We start from the raw sequence: 15,975 nt of genomic DNA on the forward strand, positions 1-15,975 counted from the left end.
GTACATTCTTAAAAATCCGAGCAAGGCTCGGTGGTCCGGATAATATATTTTTTATTTTTGTATGTAATTTATGTATTAGTGTCCGATTATTGGGTTTCCAAATAAATAAATAAATAAAAAGTGAAGTTGTAAGTACGACCTTATTAGTCTCAAACAATGAACAAGTAAAGTCAAGAGAATTTGGGAATAAGGTAAACGAAAGAAAAAATTCCTAATCGTGAACTTCGTATCGATTTTTGGATCCGAAACACGTTCGTTTGCGATTAAACGCATGCTTTTAAACGTAAGTCTGAAAACGCAAAAAAATAACACATAGGTTTCCATACAAGCGCACGCATTAGCTTTTTTTTCATTGACTGATTTTAAAAACACAACTTGCTACATTTTTATCGCGGTTTGTAAAAGCGCGATTTTTTTGTGCTCCATTGTATAAGTATGGTGGCGTACGCATGGCGGTTAACCGCATTCGGTTTTCTATTCAGGCTCGACTGGGCGAGCGCAGAAGATAGATCTTTAGGCGATATTGCCCCACAGATTGTAATAATTTGTCAAAATTACCAATGGACATTCTGTAGAAATTAATAAACTTATCGGGATGCTGCCGCACGTCGTTGTATATTTTGCAAAAATATCCTTTCAAATCACATTGATCTGTTAATGGGTGTTACACTTCTTGTGTGAACATTGTTGTAAACGGACGTGTCGCTTTGCATTGCTAATTTAAATTTATTAAATTATTTTAATATTCATATTATACTTAATCTGGTAGTGTTAGTAGCTATTCTCCTCTTGTATTCTTTTTGTGGTAAATTCAGTGAATTTGCATTGTGCTTAGTGTAGAAAAAAATTGAAATTATTTATTTCTATCGAGCGTGATTTGATCGCGGAATTCAATAGTCAGGTCCGAGTGCGTTACCGCTGCGCCATACTAGCGTGACTGACACCGGGCGAAACCTCGAACCAGTTTTAACGCGCGCCCTGTACCGTTATTTCCCGTGACAGTTACTGCGATATCGATCAATTGCGAGTTATCTTGGTACCGGCCGTCGAACCTAACAGCTCAACATCTTACGACAATTAAGCAATTATCTAGATATTAAGATATCGCAACATAATTCAAGCTAAAATATTAGAACCTGCTACCGTATACGCTTCGTACTGCAGTCCAATTTAATAAGTAAATTATTTAAAATAAATAAATTAGTTGTTTTATTTAAATGAGCCTTTGTGGTGCATGTCAACAAGTTGTGAGCATTACTGACAAGATAACTTGCTCTGTCAACAACTGTTCCAAATCATATCATTACCTTTGTGTAAAATTAACAAAAGAAAATTATTCCAAGCTCTTTCACAGGGCAAAAGCTTCCTGGAAATGTCCTGAATGCAAATTACCTGCGAAAAGGACCGATGAAACTCCGATCAAACATACAGAACTTGTTGATATTGAGTACAAAGTGGGTTCTCCAGTGCAGCAGTTAAGGGATAGTCATTTCTATGAGTTTGAAAAAAAAAAATATCAGCCAAGCTCGACACGCAGTTGGCCACGCAGAGAAGCATGGAATCAAATATTGAGACTTTGAAGAATGACTTTAAACGACTTCCAGAAGTCATTACATATGTAGAATTTATGTCTTCTAAGTTCGACGAACTGCTACGTGAGGTAAACCAGTTGCGATCGGAATCAGTTTATTTGAAAACAGAGAACGCCAAACTACACGAGGCAATCCAAACATTAAACTCTAGAGTGGCTGTGATAGAGCAGCAATCTCGCGATTCAAACGTGGAGATTCAGTGCCTGCCGGAATATCCAAGAGAACACCTTATATCAACGGTTATACAACTTGCAAAAGTGGTTAAATGTCCCATAACTGAAAAGGATATACTTGTGTGTACTAGAGTTTCCAAGTCCAACCCTCAATCTGACCGACCTAAGAATTTGATTGTAAAACTTCCCTCTCCTCATATGCGTAACACTTTGCTGGCTGCCTGCTTGAATTATAACAAGTCGAATCCCGAAAATAAACTTAATATGGCAGACCTAGGAATTGGAGGGAATAAGCAGCAAATTTACGTCGTAGAACACCTGTCCCCTAACAATCGCAATCAAGCACGTAAGTTTTAAAAGGACCATGGGTACAAATATCTATGGGTTCGAAATGGTCGGGTATTGCTAAGAAAGGATGACGCTACTCCGGCTATTTGGGTCAAAAACAGTGAAACATTGTCTACACTTAAGGACTTAGCTTCTTCTAATATATTATTCTCTTTATAAACATTAGATTTAAGATTTTTATATCTTTATAATGCCAAACTTAAAGATTTATTATCAGAACTGTAGAAGCATTCGCGGTAAATTGTCAGACCTTCACTTACTAAGTTTAAACTGTGATTACGATATTATAGTTTTGACAGAGACATGGCTCAACGATAGTGTCTATGACTCTGAAATACTGAATGATAATTATAGAATATATCAAAGAGACCGATATTCTGCAAATAGTTCGAAAGTTGATGGCGGTGGGGTCTTAATAGCTGTCTCAAATCAGATTGGCTCATATAGATTGTCATCGTAGGATTTATGGGTAAAAGGACTAGGAATAAGAAACTTAATATTTGTGCTGTATATCTTCCACCACCGGTATCATGCGATATGTTGGAAAATCAACTAAATAACATAAGTAATGCAATGGCTTTAATTAGTGATAAGGAGGACACTATCTTGGTAGGAGATTTTAATCTTGAACACTTAATATGGTACCAGAATCCTGATTGCGAAATAAATGCTGATTGATTTTCAAGCACTGAACAACCTACTTCAGTTTAATTTAGTAAAAAATAAAAATGATAAGGTCCTCGATCTAGTACTAAGCAATGCACCGTATCATATATCAGAACATATTCCTTCCCTCATGAAAATCGATTCTCACAACCCTCCTTTACTCATATCGTCTATATATTTGCCGGTAAAATTTCTTAAAAAATCTACAATTAGCAGAACCAACTTTTATCTATCAAAGTATGATGACATCAATCACGATTTGAGTAAAATTGATTGGGACGCTATTTTTCAAAAAGAGCTTGATATAAATGCTGTGATAAATAAGTTTTACTTAATTATTAGAGAGATTATTAATAAACATACACCAAAAAGCAAATCACACAATCAGAATTATCCAATTTGGTATACGAGGCAACTTGTTCTGTTACTTAAAGAAAAAGAGAAATATCGTTTAAGATTTAAAAAATATAAGAATCCGCTGGATGAATACGAGTTTCATATCGCCAGAGCGAGATGTCACATTCAGATTAATGCATGTTACAATAAATATCTTCGGGCAATAGAAGAATCAGTTCTTAATAACAATTTAAAGTCATTTTGGTCTTTTATCGCATCAAAACGAAAAAATAAAACAAATTTACCCCAGGAAATGCATTTACATACGGCAAAATTCTCTACACCACAGGGTATTTGTAACGCATTCGCTACTCATTTCTCTTCTGTGTATTCGGATAGCACTCAGGTGTCTGTGTCGGATATGGCTACCTTGACGGGAGAAACTAATGATACGTTAAACCATATATAGTAGTAACAGAAAAACATATTTCGGTTGCAATAAAAAAATTAAACAAACACCAGGGCGCAGGCCCTTATCTGATACCTGGAATTTTTATTATTAACTGTGCAAATAATCTATCTTATCCTCTTAGTATTATATTCAACCCATCACTTAATCTTGGGGTATTCCCTGCAGCTTAGAAATCAGCCAATGCTGTACCAATTCTAAAAAATACTAGTAATAGTAGTGATATATTCAAATTCAAAAACACTTTATGTAGGTCACAGAAATGACACTTATGAATGTCAAAAAAAAAATATATAAAAATATTGTTTCTTATTGAATTTACCGCTACTTCGTAAAGGGCAAAAAGCTAATGAGAAGAAGTAGCAAGAAACTCATTGCCACTCTTTTAAGTCAAGATTTACATTTTAGTTGTTTTACAAATCATTTTAATTACAATATATGCAAAGTGACACAACAAAAATACTCAAATGTCAAAAACTGAAAGGCTTACATGAGTAAGTCAAAAAAAGAAAAAAAAGTAAATTAATACTTATAAACACAAGAGTTATTGAGAATAGTAGATGCATCAACCCACACATACCGTAAACAAATAGAGGCATTATGTAAGCATTTCGTAAAATAAAATATATAACAACTTTAACTTTAAAGAAAATAATAATAATAAAAAAACACATCAAGCAGACCTCCCGGTAACAAGACCATCCAGCCCCCACGAGTAGCACCCGTTCACGAGCATGACGCATGGACTAGCCATCGCCTCCCTCGATCATATTTTAGGGAAGGGAACGACCCGCCCCACGTCGCCGCCACAAGCAGAGGCATATAAGCGAGCATGACGATACCTGTCACGAGAAATCTACCGAATAACAAAACAATTCAAGTTCATCTACATATTATGCAATACTTACTAAATGCCTCTACTTACAATTTTGTTTCAAACTACATAACTCATGATAATGATTATTAAAATTTATTAAAAAACAGAAACAATATTAATATTTAAATTATATAACTATAATGACATTTATCAAACTAAGACAGACATGTAACAGCCCAGCAGCTCAGTCTCAAGGGTTCTTTAGATCCAGATATTCAGATATTTTATAGTACCCTTTTGTATACAACTTTTTCTTTAGCACTGATTTATATTCATTTAAAGGTAAGTTCTGAATGTCAATAGGGACCTTATTATAAAAACGTATACACAGACCTCTGAATGAATTTGTGACTTTTTGAAGTCGACTTACATGAACAGCAAGCCTATCCCTATTTCTAGTATTGACATTATGAGTGTCACTCATTTTTTTTAAACGAATTTATATTTTTTTTTACATAAACAAGGTTTTCATACATGTATTGCGATGTCAAAGTCAAAATTTTTATTTCCTTAAATTTTTCCCTTAGTGACACTCTTTATAGATGGCACGAATAGCTCGCTTCTGCAGTGTGAAAATGGTGTTAACATCGGCAGCATGTCCCCAAAGTAAAATACCTTATGTCATCAGACTATGAAAATAGCTGAAGTAGACCAACCTCGCGGTATTTTCATCCGTAAGTTGCCGAATTTTTTTAACTGCGTTTGCTGCAGAACTAAGCTTTTTCGCCAAATTCATAGTATGACGACCCCACTGAAGTTTGGTATCTAAGGTAATCCCTAAAAATACGGTTGTATCTACAGGTTTCAACTCATCGTCTTTTACTACAATATTTGTGTCAACCTGTCTAACTTAGGCAGGGAAAATTTAATACATTTGTTTTTTTTTTACATTAAGAAGGAGATTATTCGTCGTGAACCATTCCACTACTTTGGAGATAGCATTATTCACGTCATCAAAAGCAGTATGCTGTCTATGTAGTTTAAAAGGTAAAGAAGTATCATCTGCAAACAATACTATCTCATGTTTATTTTGTACAAAGTATGGTAAATCATTTATATATACAAGGAATAGGAATGGCCCAAGAATCGAACCCTGTGGAACGCCCATGGTAATGGGAGATCCAGCCGACCTCTTACTGTTCACTTCAACCATCTGAAACCTGTTGCCCAAATAAGACTTCAGAAGGCCAAGTGCTTCTCCCTTGATACCATAATGATGTAGTTTTCTGATTAAGATTTCATGATGAACACAGTCAAATGCTTTGGATAAATCACAGAAAATACCAACAGCATCCTGACAATTATCCCAGGCTTCAAAAATTTGCTGAATAAGCTCAACACCAGCATCTGTTGTTGAGTGACCCGTTATGTTCATATAGACCAATTTCTATTCTCTCATTGTTTGGAAAGTTATTTGAATCTGTTGATTGTTCCGTTCTAAAAGCTCACGTAAAACCAATTTTGATTGATCAGCAGCACGGGCTTAGATCTAAAATGTCTACCGTTACCAATCTTGTTTGTCATATAACAGATGTATCTGAGGCAATAGACATGGGGCTACAAGTTGACACAGTATATACAGATATAAGTAAAGCTTTTGATAGAGTCGACCACGGTTTAATTATATCAAAACTCGTAAAATGTGGCCTGTATGGCAAACTTTTGTCTTGATTTTCCTGTTACTTGTCTGCCAGATCCCAAACAATGGTAGTGTGTGGGCACCAGTCGGATGCTTTTCAAGTAACATCAGGAGTTCCTCAAGGCTCACACCTAGGTCCTATACTTTTTTTAATTTTTATAAATGATTCAGGTAAGATAATCAAAAATTCCAAGTTTTATTTTTTCGCCGATGACTTAAAAATTTCGAGAGTAATTAAGGACGCAAATGATTCCCACCTTTTGCAAGAGGACTTAACAAGAATTTCTCATTGGTCATCTGCAAATAAGTTACCATTAAACATCAATAAATGTAAGCATATAAAATTTACGAGGAAAAAGTCACCATTAGATACTAAATATGGTATAAACGGAGTTGACCTCGAAGAAGTATAGCTTATTAGAGATCTGGGCGTCATATTAGATAGACAACTAAATTTTAAAGCTCATCTTAAAGTAATAGTAAATAAATCGTTTAGAATGCTTGGCTTCATTTGGAGAAATGCTAAGAAATTCAAAAATACTCTTGCTTTAAAAACACTATATGTGTCTCTGGTACGTAGCCATTTAGAATATTGTTCAACTGTATGGAGTCCTCACTACAAATGTGATATGCAAAGACTTGAGAAGATTAAAAAAAGGTTCATGTTTTTTATGTGTGTCCATCAAAACAAGCTACATCAATTACAATCATACAATGAGCGCTGTTTTTTTTTTGAATTGACAACTCTTTCGCGTAGACGTTGGAATTCAGATCAGGTTTTTCTTTTTAAAATAGTTAATAATTTAAGTGAATGCCCTCAATTACTGGAAAAAATTAACTTCAAAATTCCTCGTGCTAATGCTAGAGTGAATAACTTTCAGCCTTTTGCAATAGATTCTTACCGAACAAATGTAGGGTTCCACAGTCCTTTACCTCGGATATGCCGTCAACATAACGCATGGTTCAACGACATAGATGTTGATCTACATAATATATGTTTAATTAAGTTTAAAAGAGCGTGTTTGGAATACGAGATGGAACACTAATATTTAAATACTTGTTGTATCTGTAAATTTTAATAGAATATATTTATAGATATTCCTTTTTCTTGTAATAACCTTAAGCAATAGCGAAGGAGGTATTATATAATATGTATATCATTATATATAGATAATATGTTCTTCTCTACCTCTGTTTACAACTAGATAATTAATTTGCTGTGTTTACCCATAATTGGATGTTCACTATAGTTTTTAAGTTGTGTATATGTATTCTAAATAAGCTTATGTGTGTATCTGTCGGTAAACCTTATAAAAAATAAATAAATAAATAAATACCCTATGGCAGCGTATCAAAGCCGTAACACGTGGTGCTCGCCAGAAATCCATGGTAATACTGGAATAAAATTAAGCAAAACACCAACCGCAGTGCGAGGTTGTATGCGGTTTGGCGTTTTCAGCTATTTCTTAACCGCTCGCCTTTAATCGCAGTGCGTGCTAAGCCTTATTGTTTTAGGCATCTCTCTAATATTCTTTGGAAGGTAGTTAAAGACCCTAATACACATAACATTTGCGTTATTTTGATGAAGCGCTGTTCTACAGTATGGCATCAAAAGGCGAGTTGGATCTCTTAATCCTAATAAGAACTATTCCTTTGCTGGTTTAAAAAGTTCACCATGTTTTTTAATAAATATACTAATTTCTAATATACATGGACCAGTAAGCGTTAACAGACGGTGCTTTTTGAATAATGGTCACCACGATTCTAGAGGACTGACATTGCATAATACATTTTTTTTGTGCCAGTAAAACATTTGAAATATTAGTGGAGTTTCATAGTATTAACCTGTACCGTAAAACTGACGCAATATAACCGTGGTATGCAGTAAGTGCAGCATTAAAGGATACTGTTTGTCTGAGCCTTCTCAAAGCGAAAATGAACTTATTTATTTTGCCTGCCACTGTATCACATTGACCTTTACAGTTGCAATTGCTATCTAATATAAGATTTAAAATTTTTAGTGTGTTTGTTTCTTTAATAGTTTGGTCATTGTATGTTATATTTAGAGCTTTATGTTATGTTTTATAATTAGAAAATTGTATATTTTAGTTTTTGTCATATTAGCGAATAAATCATTCTCATTGAACCCAATTATATTTAAAAGTATAGATAGGTTACCTAGACTAAATTCGATATTTAAAAATGATTCACTTACGCACACATTAATCATTTAACATTTCAATAGCACACTACATTACGATTATATCTGAAAGAAACATAGCATGATACAATTATCGCAAGCGAGAAAGAGATAAATCCAACTTGCTGGTTGCGTCTTCGTTTAAGTTGAAACAACATAGAGTAATAATTTATCAGATATGACTTTTACCCGTACACAATGATTTATGTCTAAAATACGATTCACTCATGAGTTCATGTAGTAAAAGTTATAAAGTAGTAAAACTGCAATGAAAGTTTTATTAAAATTTAATTTAATAATTCAAAACCTCTTGTCACGCTGATGCGGTTGCAACTTAAAACAAGGTAACTAAAAGGGTAAAAAAGTAACTTTCTCTACATTTTTAAGTTAGGCACTAACTTAAACATTCAACATAATATAACTAGGTATTTAACATAATAATTCACGTTTAACATAATGAGTCACGGGCTATCCGCCCGTGACACCCAAGAGCATCTACATCAACCATTATCGCAATGTAAAGTTGACAGTTGGGTTATGGGTACAAGTAGTTTGTTGTGCAAATATTTTTTTTACATTAACATTTTACTGGTTTAGTAATTATTGTATTCAAAAGTGTCAAATACCCTCAAAAAGATTTAATTTATTTCTTTTTTGTCGCTTATTAATTTTTTTGGTTACCTGGTTGTGAATGTTCTGTGAAATAAATAGAATTAAATACATCACTATAAATAAAACTTTTTAAAATACGGGTTTTCAATGACTCCGTACAGTTATTGTGTGGAATTATTATTCCATTTTCATTGAAGTAGGATTTGATGACCGTTTCACATATTATACACACTTTAAACAAATCTTTCGAAGAGTAACATAAGCCATATACCCATATCTTTAATTGTAATTAATTTGTGAAACCACAATTTGTCACATGAAAACAACTCGTCTGTACATACTTCACATTTTATATTTTTTGCCAATTTATACGCAACCCAACCAGATATATAACCTACGATTTGATGGGTTATATAAGCTGGACTTTGTCCACTAGTTAGGGTTTCAGCCAGTATTGCTACGTTATTTTGCGCAATTTTATCAGTGTCAGTAGAAACATTTTCAACACCCTCGTCAACATCTTCATCTGCCCTCAGCTTGTCTGATGAATGATTTAAGTTCAATATTGCTGATGATCTGTTTAAAATGGGAAAGTATTCAAGTGAATTTTCAATTTTCAAGTTTCCGCTGAATCCACTTCGCATCTCTAAATGGTTAACCAGCTTCTTATAAATACCTTTAAATTGTACCGTATTTGGATTGTTATTGTAGCCTCCATGTCGGCGCACATTGCCAAAAAATATTTCAATGTGATCCTGACTCAGGTGATATGTGGCTAAATAACTTAAAATATCATTCTGTACTAAGCTTGTATATAGATGTTTGAGGCTTTCAATATTATTTCAATTTATTAGGAACCCCAAGAAGCCAGTTTTACATTTACATTCAATAATGGGTTTTTTTTGACACTGTTATAATTATTCTCTTTCTCACGACTCGCTTTGATTTGTTGTAAATACGTAGAGATAAAATGTAATTCTTAACGCTGTCTAAAAACACCATTACCTCTTTACAATTTTGTTTCGAAACAGGTTTCTTGAAACCAAACATGTCCCTGGCACGCGAGTTAAAAATATCAAATAATATATTACAGTTATTTATAAATTCTACCGTTGGTTCGACCTCTTTAAATTTGGGGGAAACTAGCAATTCATTGCATAAGAGTAAAGCAGTTGCAACACTTTTACTCAGCAATTGAGTTACAAGTTTACCTTTCATAATTTCATTTCTGAAATGAATATGTCTTTTAGATAGTTTGTTAACAAAAGTAAGACCTTGAGCAGTTTGCAATTTATGGAGGTTAATTAATAGCTGTCATCTAATTATTTTATCGCCGTTATCAAAAATTATCCTCTTGGCCTCAAAGGTATTGCGTACTAATTTTAACATATGAGAAGGATCCAGTGTAACTGCAACTTCCATATCACATGAGGGGTGCTTAAAAGTGGTTTTTAATTTTTGTGGATTATATAAATTACTGCCCAGAAGATTGGCAGCAGCTATATTGGATGAGCAACCATCAAAGGTCAGTGCAACGACATCTACACCTGAATCATGACTTTTAATTAGACATGACTTTATCAAGTCTGCTCTTGTTTCACCGTTTAGGCTTTTAACAAAAAATATCCAACTGGAATTTTCCAACATTCATTAAGACACACTAATATTAGCACATAAACTTGTGTCGCAATAGAACTGTTAGAAGATCCACAACCGTAATCTACGAGGCCGTCTGTTTTTTTACCCGTCCATACGGTTTGGTGTCTTAGAGCCATTTCATCTGCCACGAGGGCGCAAATCAGCCTTTTGTGGGATATCTGACTCTTTCTTTTCAATATTTGAAATGCTTGACCTGTAAAACCGGGCGATATAGTTGTATTTTTATACCACTTTCCAAGAAGTTTTGGGTGTGATAGGGCTGTATGGAACACGCGCCTCACATACTTATATATACATACTTATAACGGTATTTGCACAATACCGTTTTTTTATTTTTTTGTATAATATTCTATTGATCACATCAGTAACTTCTGATTTTAAATTCAGTTCCATAAACTGTTGCTCTGATATATACCTTCTATTTTTTAAAGTTTTAAGAATAGTTTTTGTGCTTGCCATTTTCTTTTTCAATCGTTTATTCTGCTGTTTCAGAATCTTGTTTCTTTTTTGTAAATTTTCCTTTTCGCAAGCCAGCTAACGAACTCTTTTCTTTAGCGAACACTTTCTAGGCGTATCAAAAATAGATGCCATGTCAGATATGTCTATGTCATCAAGGCTATTTGGGGAGTGAATTTGTCTAAGTGGTAAATTTTCAGGCTTCTAAAACAAAACGATCAACATTGTACCAACAAACATCAGCTTCATTTCTTTTATTATTTTTTTATTGGTTAAAGATATCATGCAAGTATGCACCAAGGCTTACCTTGAAAATAGGTACAGCCGATTTTTTCAAGAGTGTCCGTCCTTTCGCAGAAGTATATTTTTGTTCACTATCAAAATGATCTGAACATATTTTACTATTTTGCGTGGGCATCCAGTCATATTCGCTTCTTTGTTTGCGGACAACATCGATCCATTGTAATTGCACTAGTTCCTGAGCTGGAAATCAACAACAGTATTATTATCAACTACAGTAGTATCAATTATGTGTAAGTACATAAAAAAGCCAGTTGTAGAGTGGAATGTTAGAACTTTTAGTATTAAGATTTAAAATTCTGGGGTTCACGGGCTCTTGCACTATTCCGTCCGGCACGCGATGTTGTACCGCCATATTTATTTTATTTAGTACAATACTTTATTTCATGATTTCTTACTTGTGGTAACTATGTTATTCCATGAATTTTGCTTTTTTACTTGAGTAATAAGTGCATCTTCGCATTACACAAGACGGCATTTTAATGCTGTATAATATATTAAATTGTAAGCAATTCTGTCAACAAAAAACGCGTGCGTATCGTTTTCGTATTTTCAGATTTTCAGCGCGCTAGTGACATATCTACCTCTTTTAATATTATAATATCATTGATTGAACCATGTCAATATAGTTTCTAAATTTTTATTAATAGTCATATTATAATTTATATTACACCGGGTAAATCATTCAAATAAATCACTAATTTTATATACCAATTTTTCGGTTTATTTACAAATATTTTCGGTAAACTTACTAGTTGGCATGATTCATGATCCGATAGAAAAAGCTTAATTACTTTGCCTTCTGCTGTAGGAATATTTGTGGCTATTATATCTAGGTATGCTTGTTGGCGAGTTGGTTCCGTTATATTTATATTAATATTTAAATTACTTAATAGACTCTGAAATAATTTTGATATCTGATTTTCTTTTAATATATCAATGTTAAAGTCTCCGGCTAATATAATATTTTTATTATTATTTATGGTTATGGTTATTGTGAGTACATTATGTGCATATCATAATTGGTAACCAATAGTGGCATAGTGTCAGTGATACCGTGCTCGTCATCACTATCGGCGCACTACGAGTACATGTCCGCAGTAAGAGATGGGACGTTTTTGCGAACCCACTGCACTCACCCTGATGAAGGACCTCCGAATGGACCGAAACTAGTACACCGATAAATCGTGAAAAAACCCGCATTAATAAATAAATCAACAATATCTCAAGAGTGTTTTAACAATTTAATTTGATTTGTTTAATTTAATTTGATTTGGTTTATGTGTTTACAATACAATATAAAAGAGGTTTAATTATTTATAAAACACTCACTGCCTTATTAACAGTACTTCAACAGAATACTTAAAAAAAATACGTAACTGCTACTCCACTTATGTAGGTACGTGTCCGGTTCGGGCAAAGAATATGTAATAGTACAAGTACAGATGTCTCACTCCGCAAAATCAATAAAAGAAATAGGAATTAGGAATAATTAACGGATACATAAATATATTAAATTATATACATTAAATGAAGACGTTACCAACTAAGCACTCACGTATTACTGAAGTGCAATTTGGCTTCGAAGAAACTGGACGTCATAAATAGAGCACGGCAATAAATTCAAATTCAAATTCAAAAAAACACTTTATTCGTGTAGGTCACGGAAATGACACTTATGAATGTCAAAAAAACAATAAAAATATTTTTTCTTATTGAATTTACCGCTACTTCGTAAAGGGTTGAGCTAATGAAAAGAAGTAGCAAGAAACTCATTACCACTCTTTTAAGTCAAGATTTACATTTTAATTGTTTTACAAATACAGCTGCCCTTCGTATTCTGGGGAGGGCACAGAACCGCGCATGACCAAGGACAAACGAGGCAGTAACACCACGGCACCCCGCTCCACACTCAAAGTGGACTTTTCACAGCTACAGGGGAATTCACTTCAATTTAAACGCCGTCCACCACCACCTTGAGACGGCGCAGCCGGCCTTGTGTTTCCTTACGGAGACGCAGATATCTCGACGTAGCGATAGGTCATATTTAACGTACCCCGGGTACAAAATTGAGCACAATCTTTTGCCTCATGCCGGGGTGTGTGTGTACGTTAGGGAGGATATCTGCTGTCGCCGTCTCGGCAATTTTGAGAGTAGGGACCTGTCCACTCCCTGGCTCCGCGTAGATTTAGAGGACCGCGTCCGCATTTATGCGTGTGTCTACAGGTCCCATAGTGGTAACACAGAAACCGATCATCTCATGGGCTGCGTTCAAGCGGCAATTGACGACGTGCTCGCACAGATCCCCTCCGCTGAAATCGTAGTCTTGGGTGATTTCAACGGGCACAATGCCGAATGGCTTAGATCACGTACCACAGACTACGCAGGGCGATCTGTGCATAATTTTGCATTGGCGTATGGTCTGTCCCAATTGGTTGAGTCGCCAACGCGGCTCCCAGATGTGGATAGCCACATGCCGTCCTTATTGTATCTTCTGTTGACTACACATACCGATGGTTACCAGGTCTTTGTCGATGCCCCTCTCGGAACGTCCGACCATTGCCTGGTCAGGAGTGTACCTATCCGACGCTAACGTCGCAGACCACCAGCGACCCGCCGCGTTTGGCACTACAAGTCAGCAGATTGGGATAGGATGCATTCCTTTTTTGCATCCTACCTTTGGGGCAGGGTTTGTTTCCCTTCGGATGATCCTAGTGCCTGCGCCGTTGCAGTAGCCGATGTGATACTGCAGGGTATGGATATTTTTATACCAAACTCTGTAGTGCCCATCGGTGGCAGATCATAGCCCTGGTTCGATGCGTCAGTTAAAGCAGCATCTGACTGCAAAAAACAGGCGTATCGAGCTTGGGTTGCGGCGCTGGTCACAAAGGATCCGAACTACACAGTTCTTAAGAGGAAATACAACCGTGCCTTCAGATTTTTTAAGCGGCAAATCGCCCGTGTAAAGTCAAAACACGTCGTCAAAATCGGCGAGCATATCAGTGATATGTTGGACACCTCCAACATTCATTGCCGGGAGAAACTTGTGTCTTCTATCGAGTCCTCTCTTGAGAAGTTCGCGGAATGGGGAAAATTGAACCTTGTCCAATTTAACCCCCAGAAGACTCAAGTTTGCGCGTTTACCACTAAAAAAACCCATTTGTTGTATCACCGCTCGTCGACAACACTTCCCTCAAAGCCTCGCCTAGTATCGGAATACTGGGTCTCGAAATCTCGAGCGATTGCCAATTTCGTGGTCATCTGGAAGGCAAAGCCAAATTGGCTTCAAAAAAACTGGGCGTCATTAATAGAGCACGGCAATACTTCAAGCCGGCCCACATACTAGCGCTCTACAAAGCGCAGGTCCGGCCACACATGGAGTATTGCTGTCATCTCTGGTCTGGCGCACCCCAGTATCAGCTCGATCCATTTGACCGCGTGCAACGTAGAGCAGCTCGAATTGCCGGGGACCCAGTGCTCTATGAAGGGCTGGATCACTTGGCGTTGCTTAGGGACGTCGCTTCATTGTGTGTCTTCTACCGCATTTATCATGGGGAGTGTTCCGAAGAGCTGTTTAACCTGATTCCTGCCGCTGAATTCCACCTTCGCACGACACGCCACAAGTTAGGATATCATCCTCACCATCTGGATGTGTGGTGGTCCTCCACAGTGCTGTTTTCGAGGAGCTTTCTTCCACGTACTACAAAGCTGTGGAATGAGCTTCCTTGTGCGGTGTTTTAGGGACGATACAACATGGGTACCTTCAAAAAAAGCTCGTACACCTTCCTTAAAGGCCGGCAACGCTCCTGTGATTCCTCTGGTGTTGCAAGAGATTGTGGGCGCGGGGTTCACTTAACAACAGGTAACCCGTACGCTCGTTTGTCCTCCTTTTCCATAAACAAAAAAAAATCATTTCAATTACAATATATGCAAAGTGACGCAACAAAATACTCAAGTGTCAAAAACTGAAAGGCTCGTGTAAGCCTGTAAGTCAAAAAAAGAACAAAAGGAAATTAATATTTATAAACACAAGAGTTATTGAATATAGTAGATGCATCAATCCACGTATACCGTAAATAAATAGAGGCATTATGTGAGCATTTCATAAAATAAAATATATAATAACTTTAAGTTTAAAGGAAATAATAAAAATGAAACACATCACGCAGACCTCCTGGTACCAAAATCATCCAGCCACCACGAGTAGCACCCATTCACGAGCATGACGCATGGACCAGCCATATCCTTCCTCGACCATATTTTAGGGAAGGGAACGACCCGCCCCACGTCGCCGCCAATACTTCAAGCCGACCCACATTCTAGCGCTGTACAAAGTGCAGGTCCGGCCGTATATGGAGTATTGCTGACATCTCGGTCTGGCACACCCCAGTATCAGCTCAATCCATTTGTACGCATTCAACGGAGAGCAGCTTGAATTGTCGGGGACTCGGCGTTGGCGTAAGGCGTTGCGTAGAGACATCCCTTCATTGTGTGTCCTCTACCGCACTTATCATGGGGAGTGTTCCGAAGAGCTGTTTCACATGATTCCAGCCGCCAAATCCCACCTTCTCACGACAAGCCACAAGTTATCATCCCCACTTACTTAATAGCTCAGATTTTTTTATAATATAAAAAGGTATATATGGTA

At 36.2% G+C, this 15,975-nt stretch overlaps 1 long non-coding RNA gene across 1 annotated transcript; it reads right to left on the reverse strand.

Moving 5' to 3' along the window:
• Window positions 1–8,617: 8,617 nt before the first annotated feature.
• LOC126972919 (uncharacterized) lies at window positions 8,618–11,828 on the reverse strand. The gene is made up of 3 exons (XR_007731216.1): window positions 11,726–11,828; window positions 11,335–11,510; window positions 8,618–11,231 (listed from the first exon to the last, which is right to left on the reverse strand). It is a non-coding gene; the product is annotated as an uncharacterized LOC126972919 (long non-coding RNA).
• Between the last annotated feature and the right edge of the window lie 4,147 nt (window positions 11,829–15,975).

This window comes from Leptidea sinapis, chromosome 27, assembly GCF_905404315.1.
Source record: "Leptidea sinapis chromosome 27, ilLepSina1.1, whole genome shotgun sequence".
Taxonomy (NCBI): domain Eukaryota; kingdom Metazoa; phylum Arthropoda; class Insecta; order Lepidoptera; family Pieridae; genus Leptidea; species Leptidea sinapis.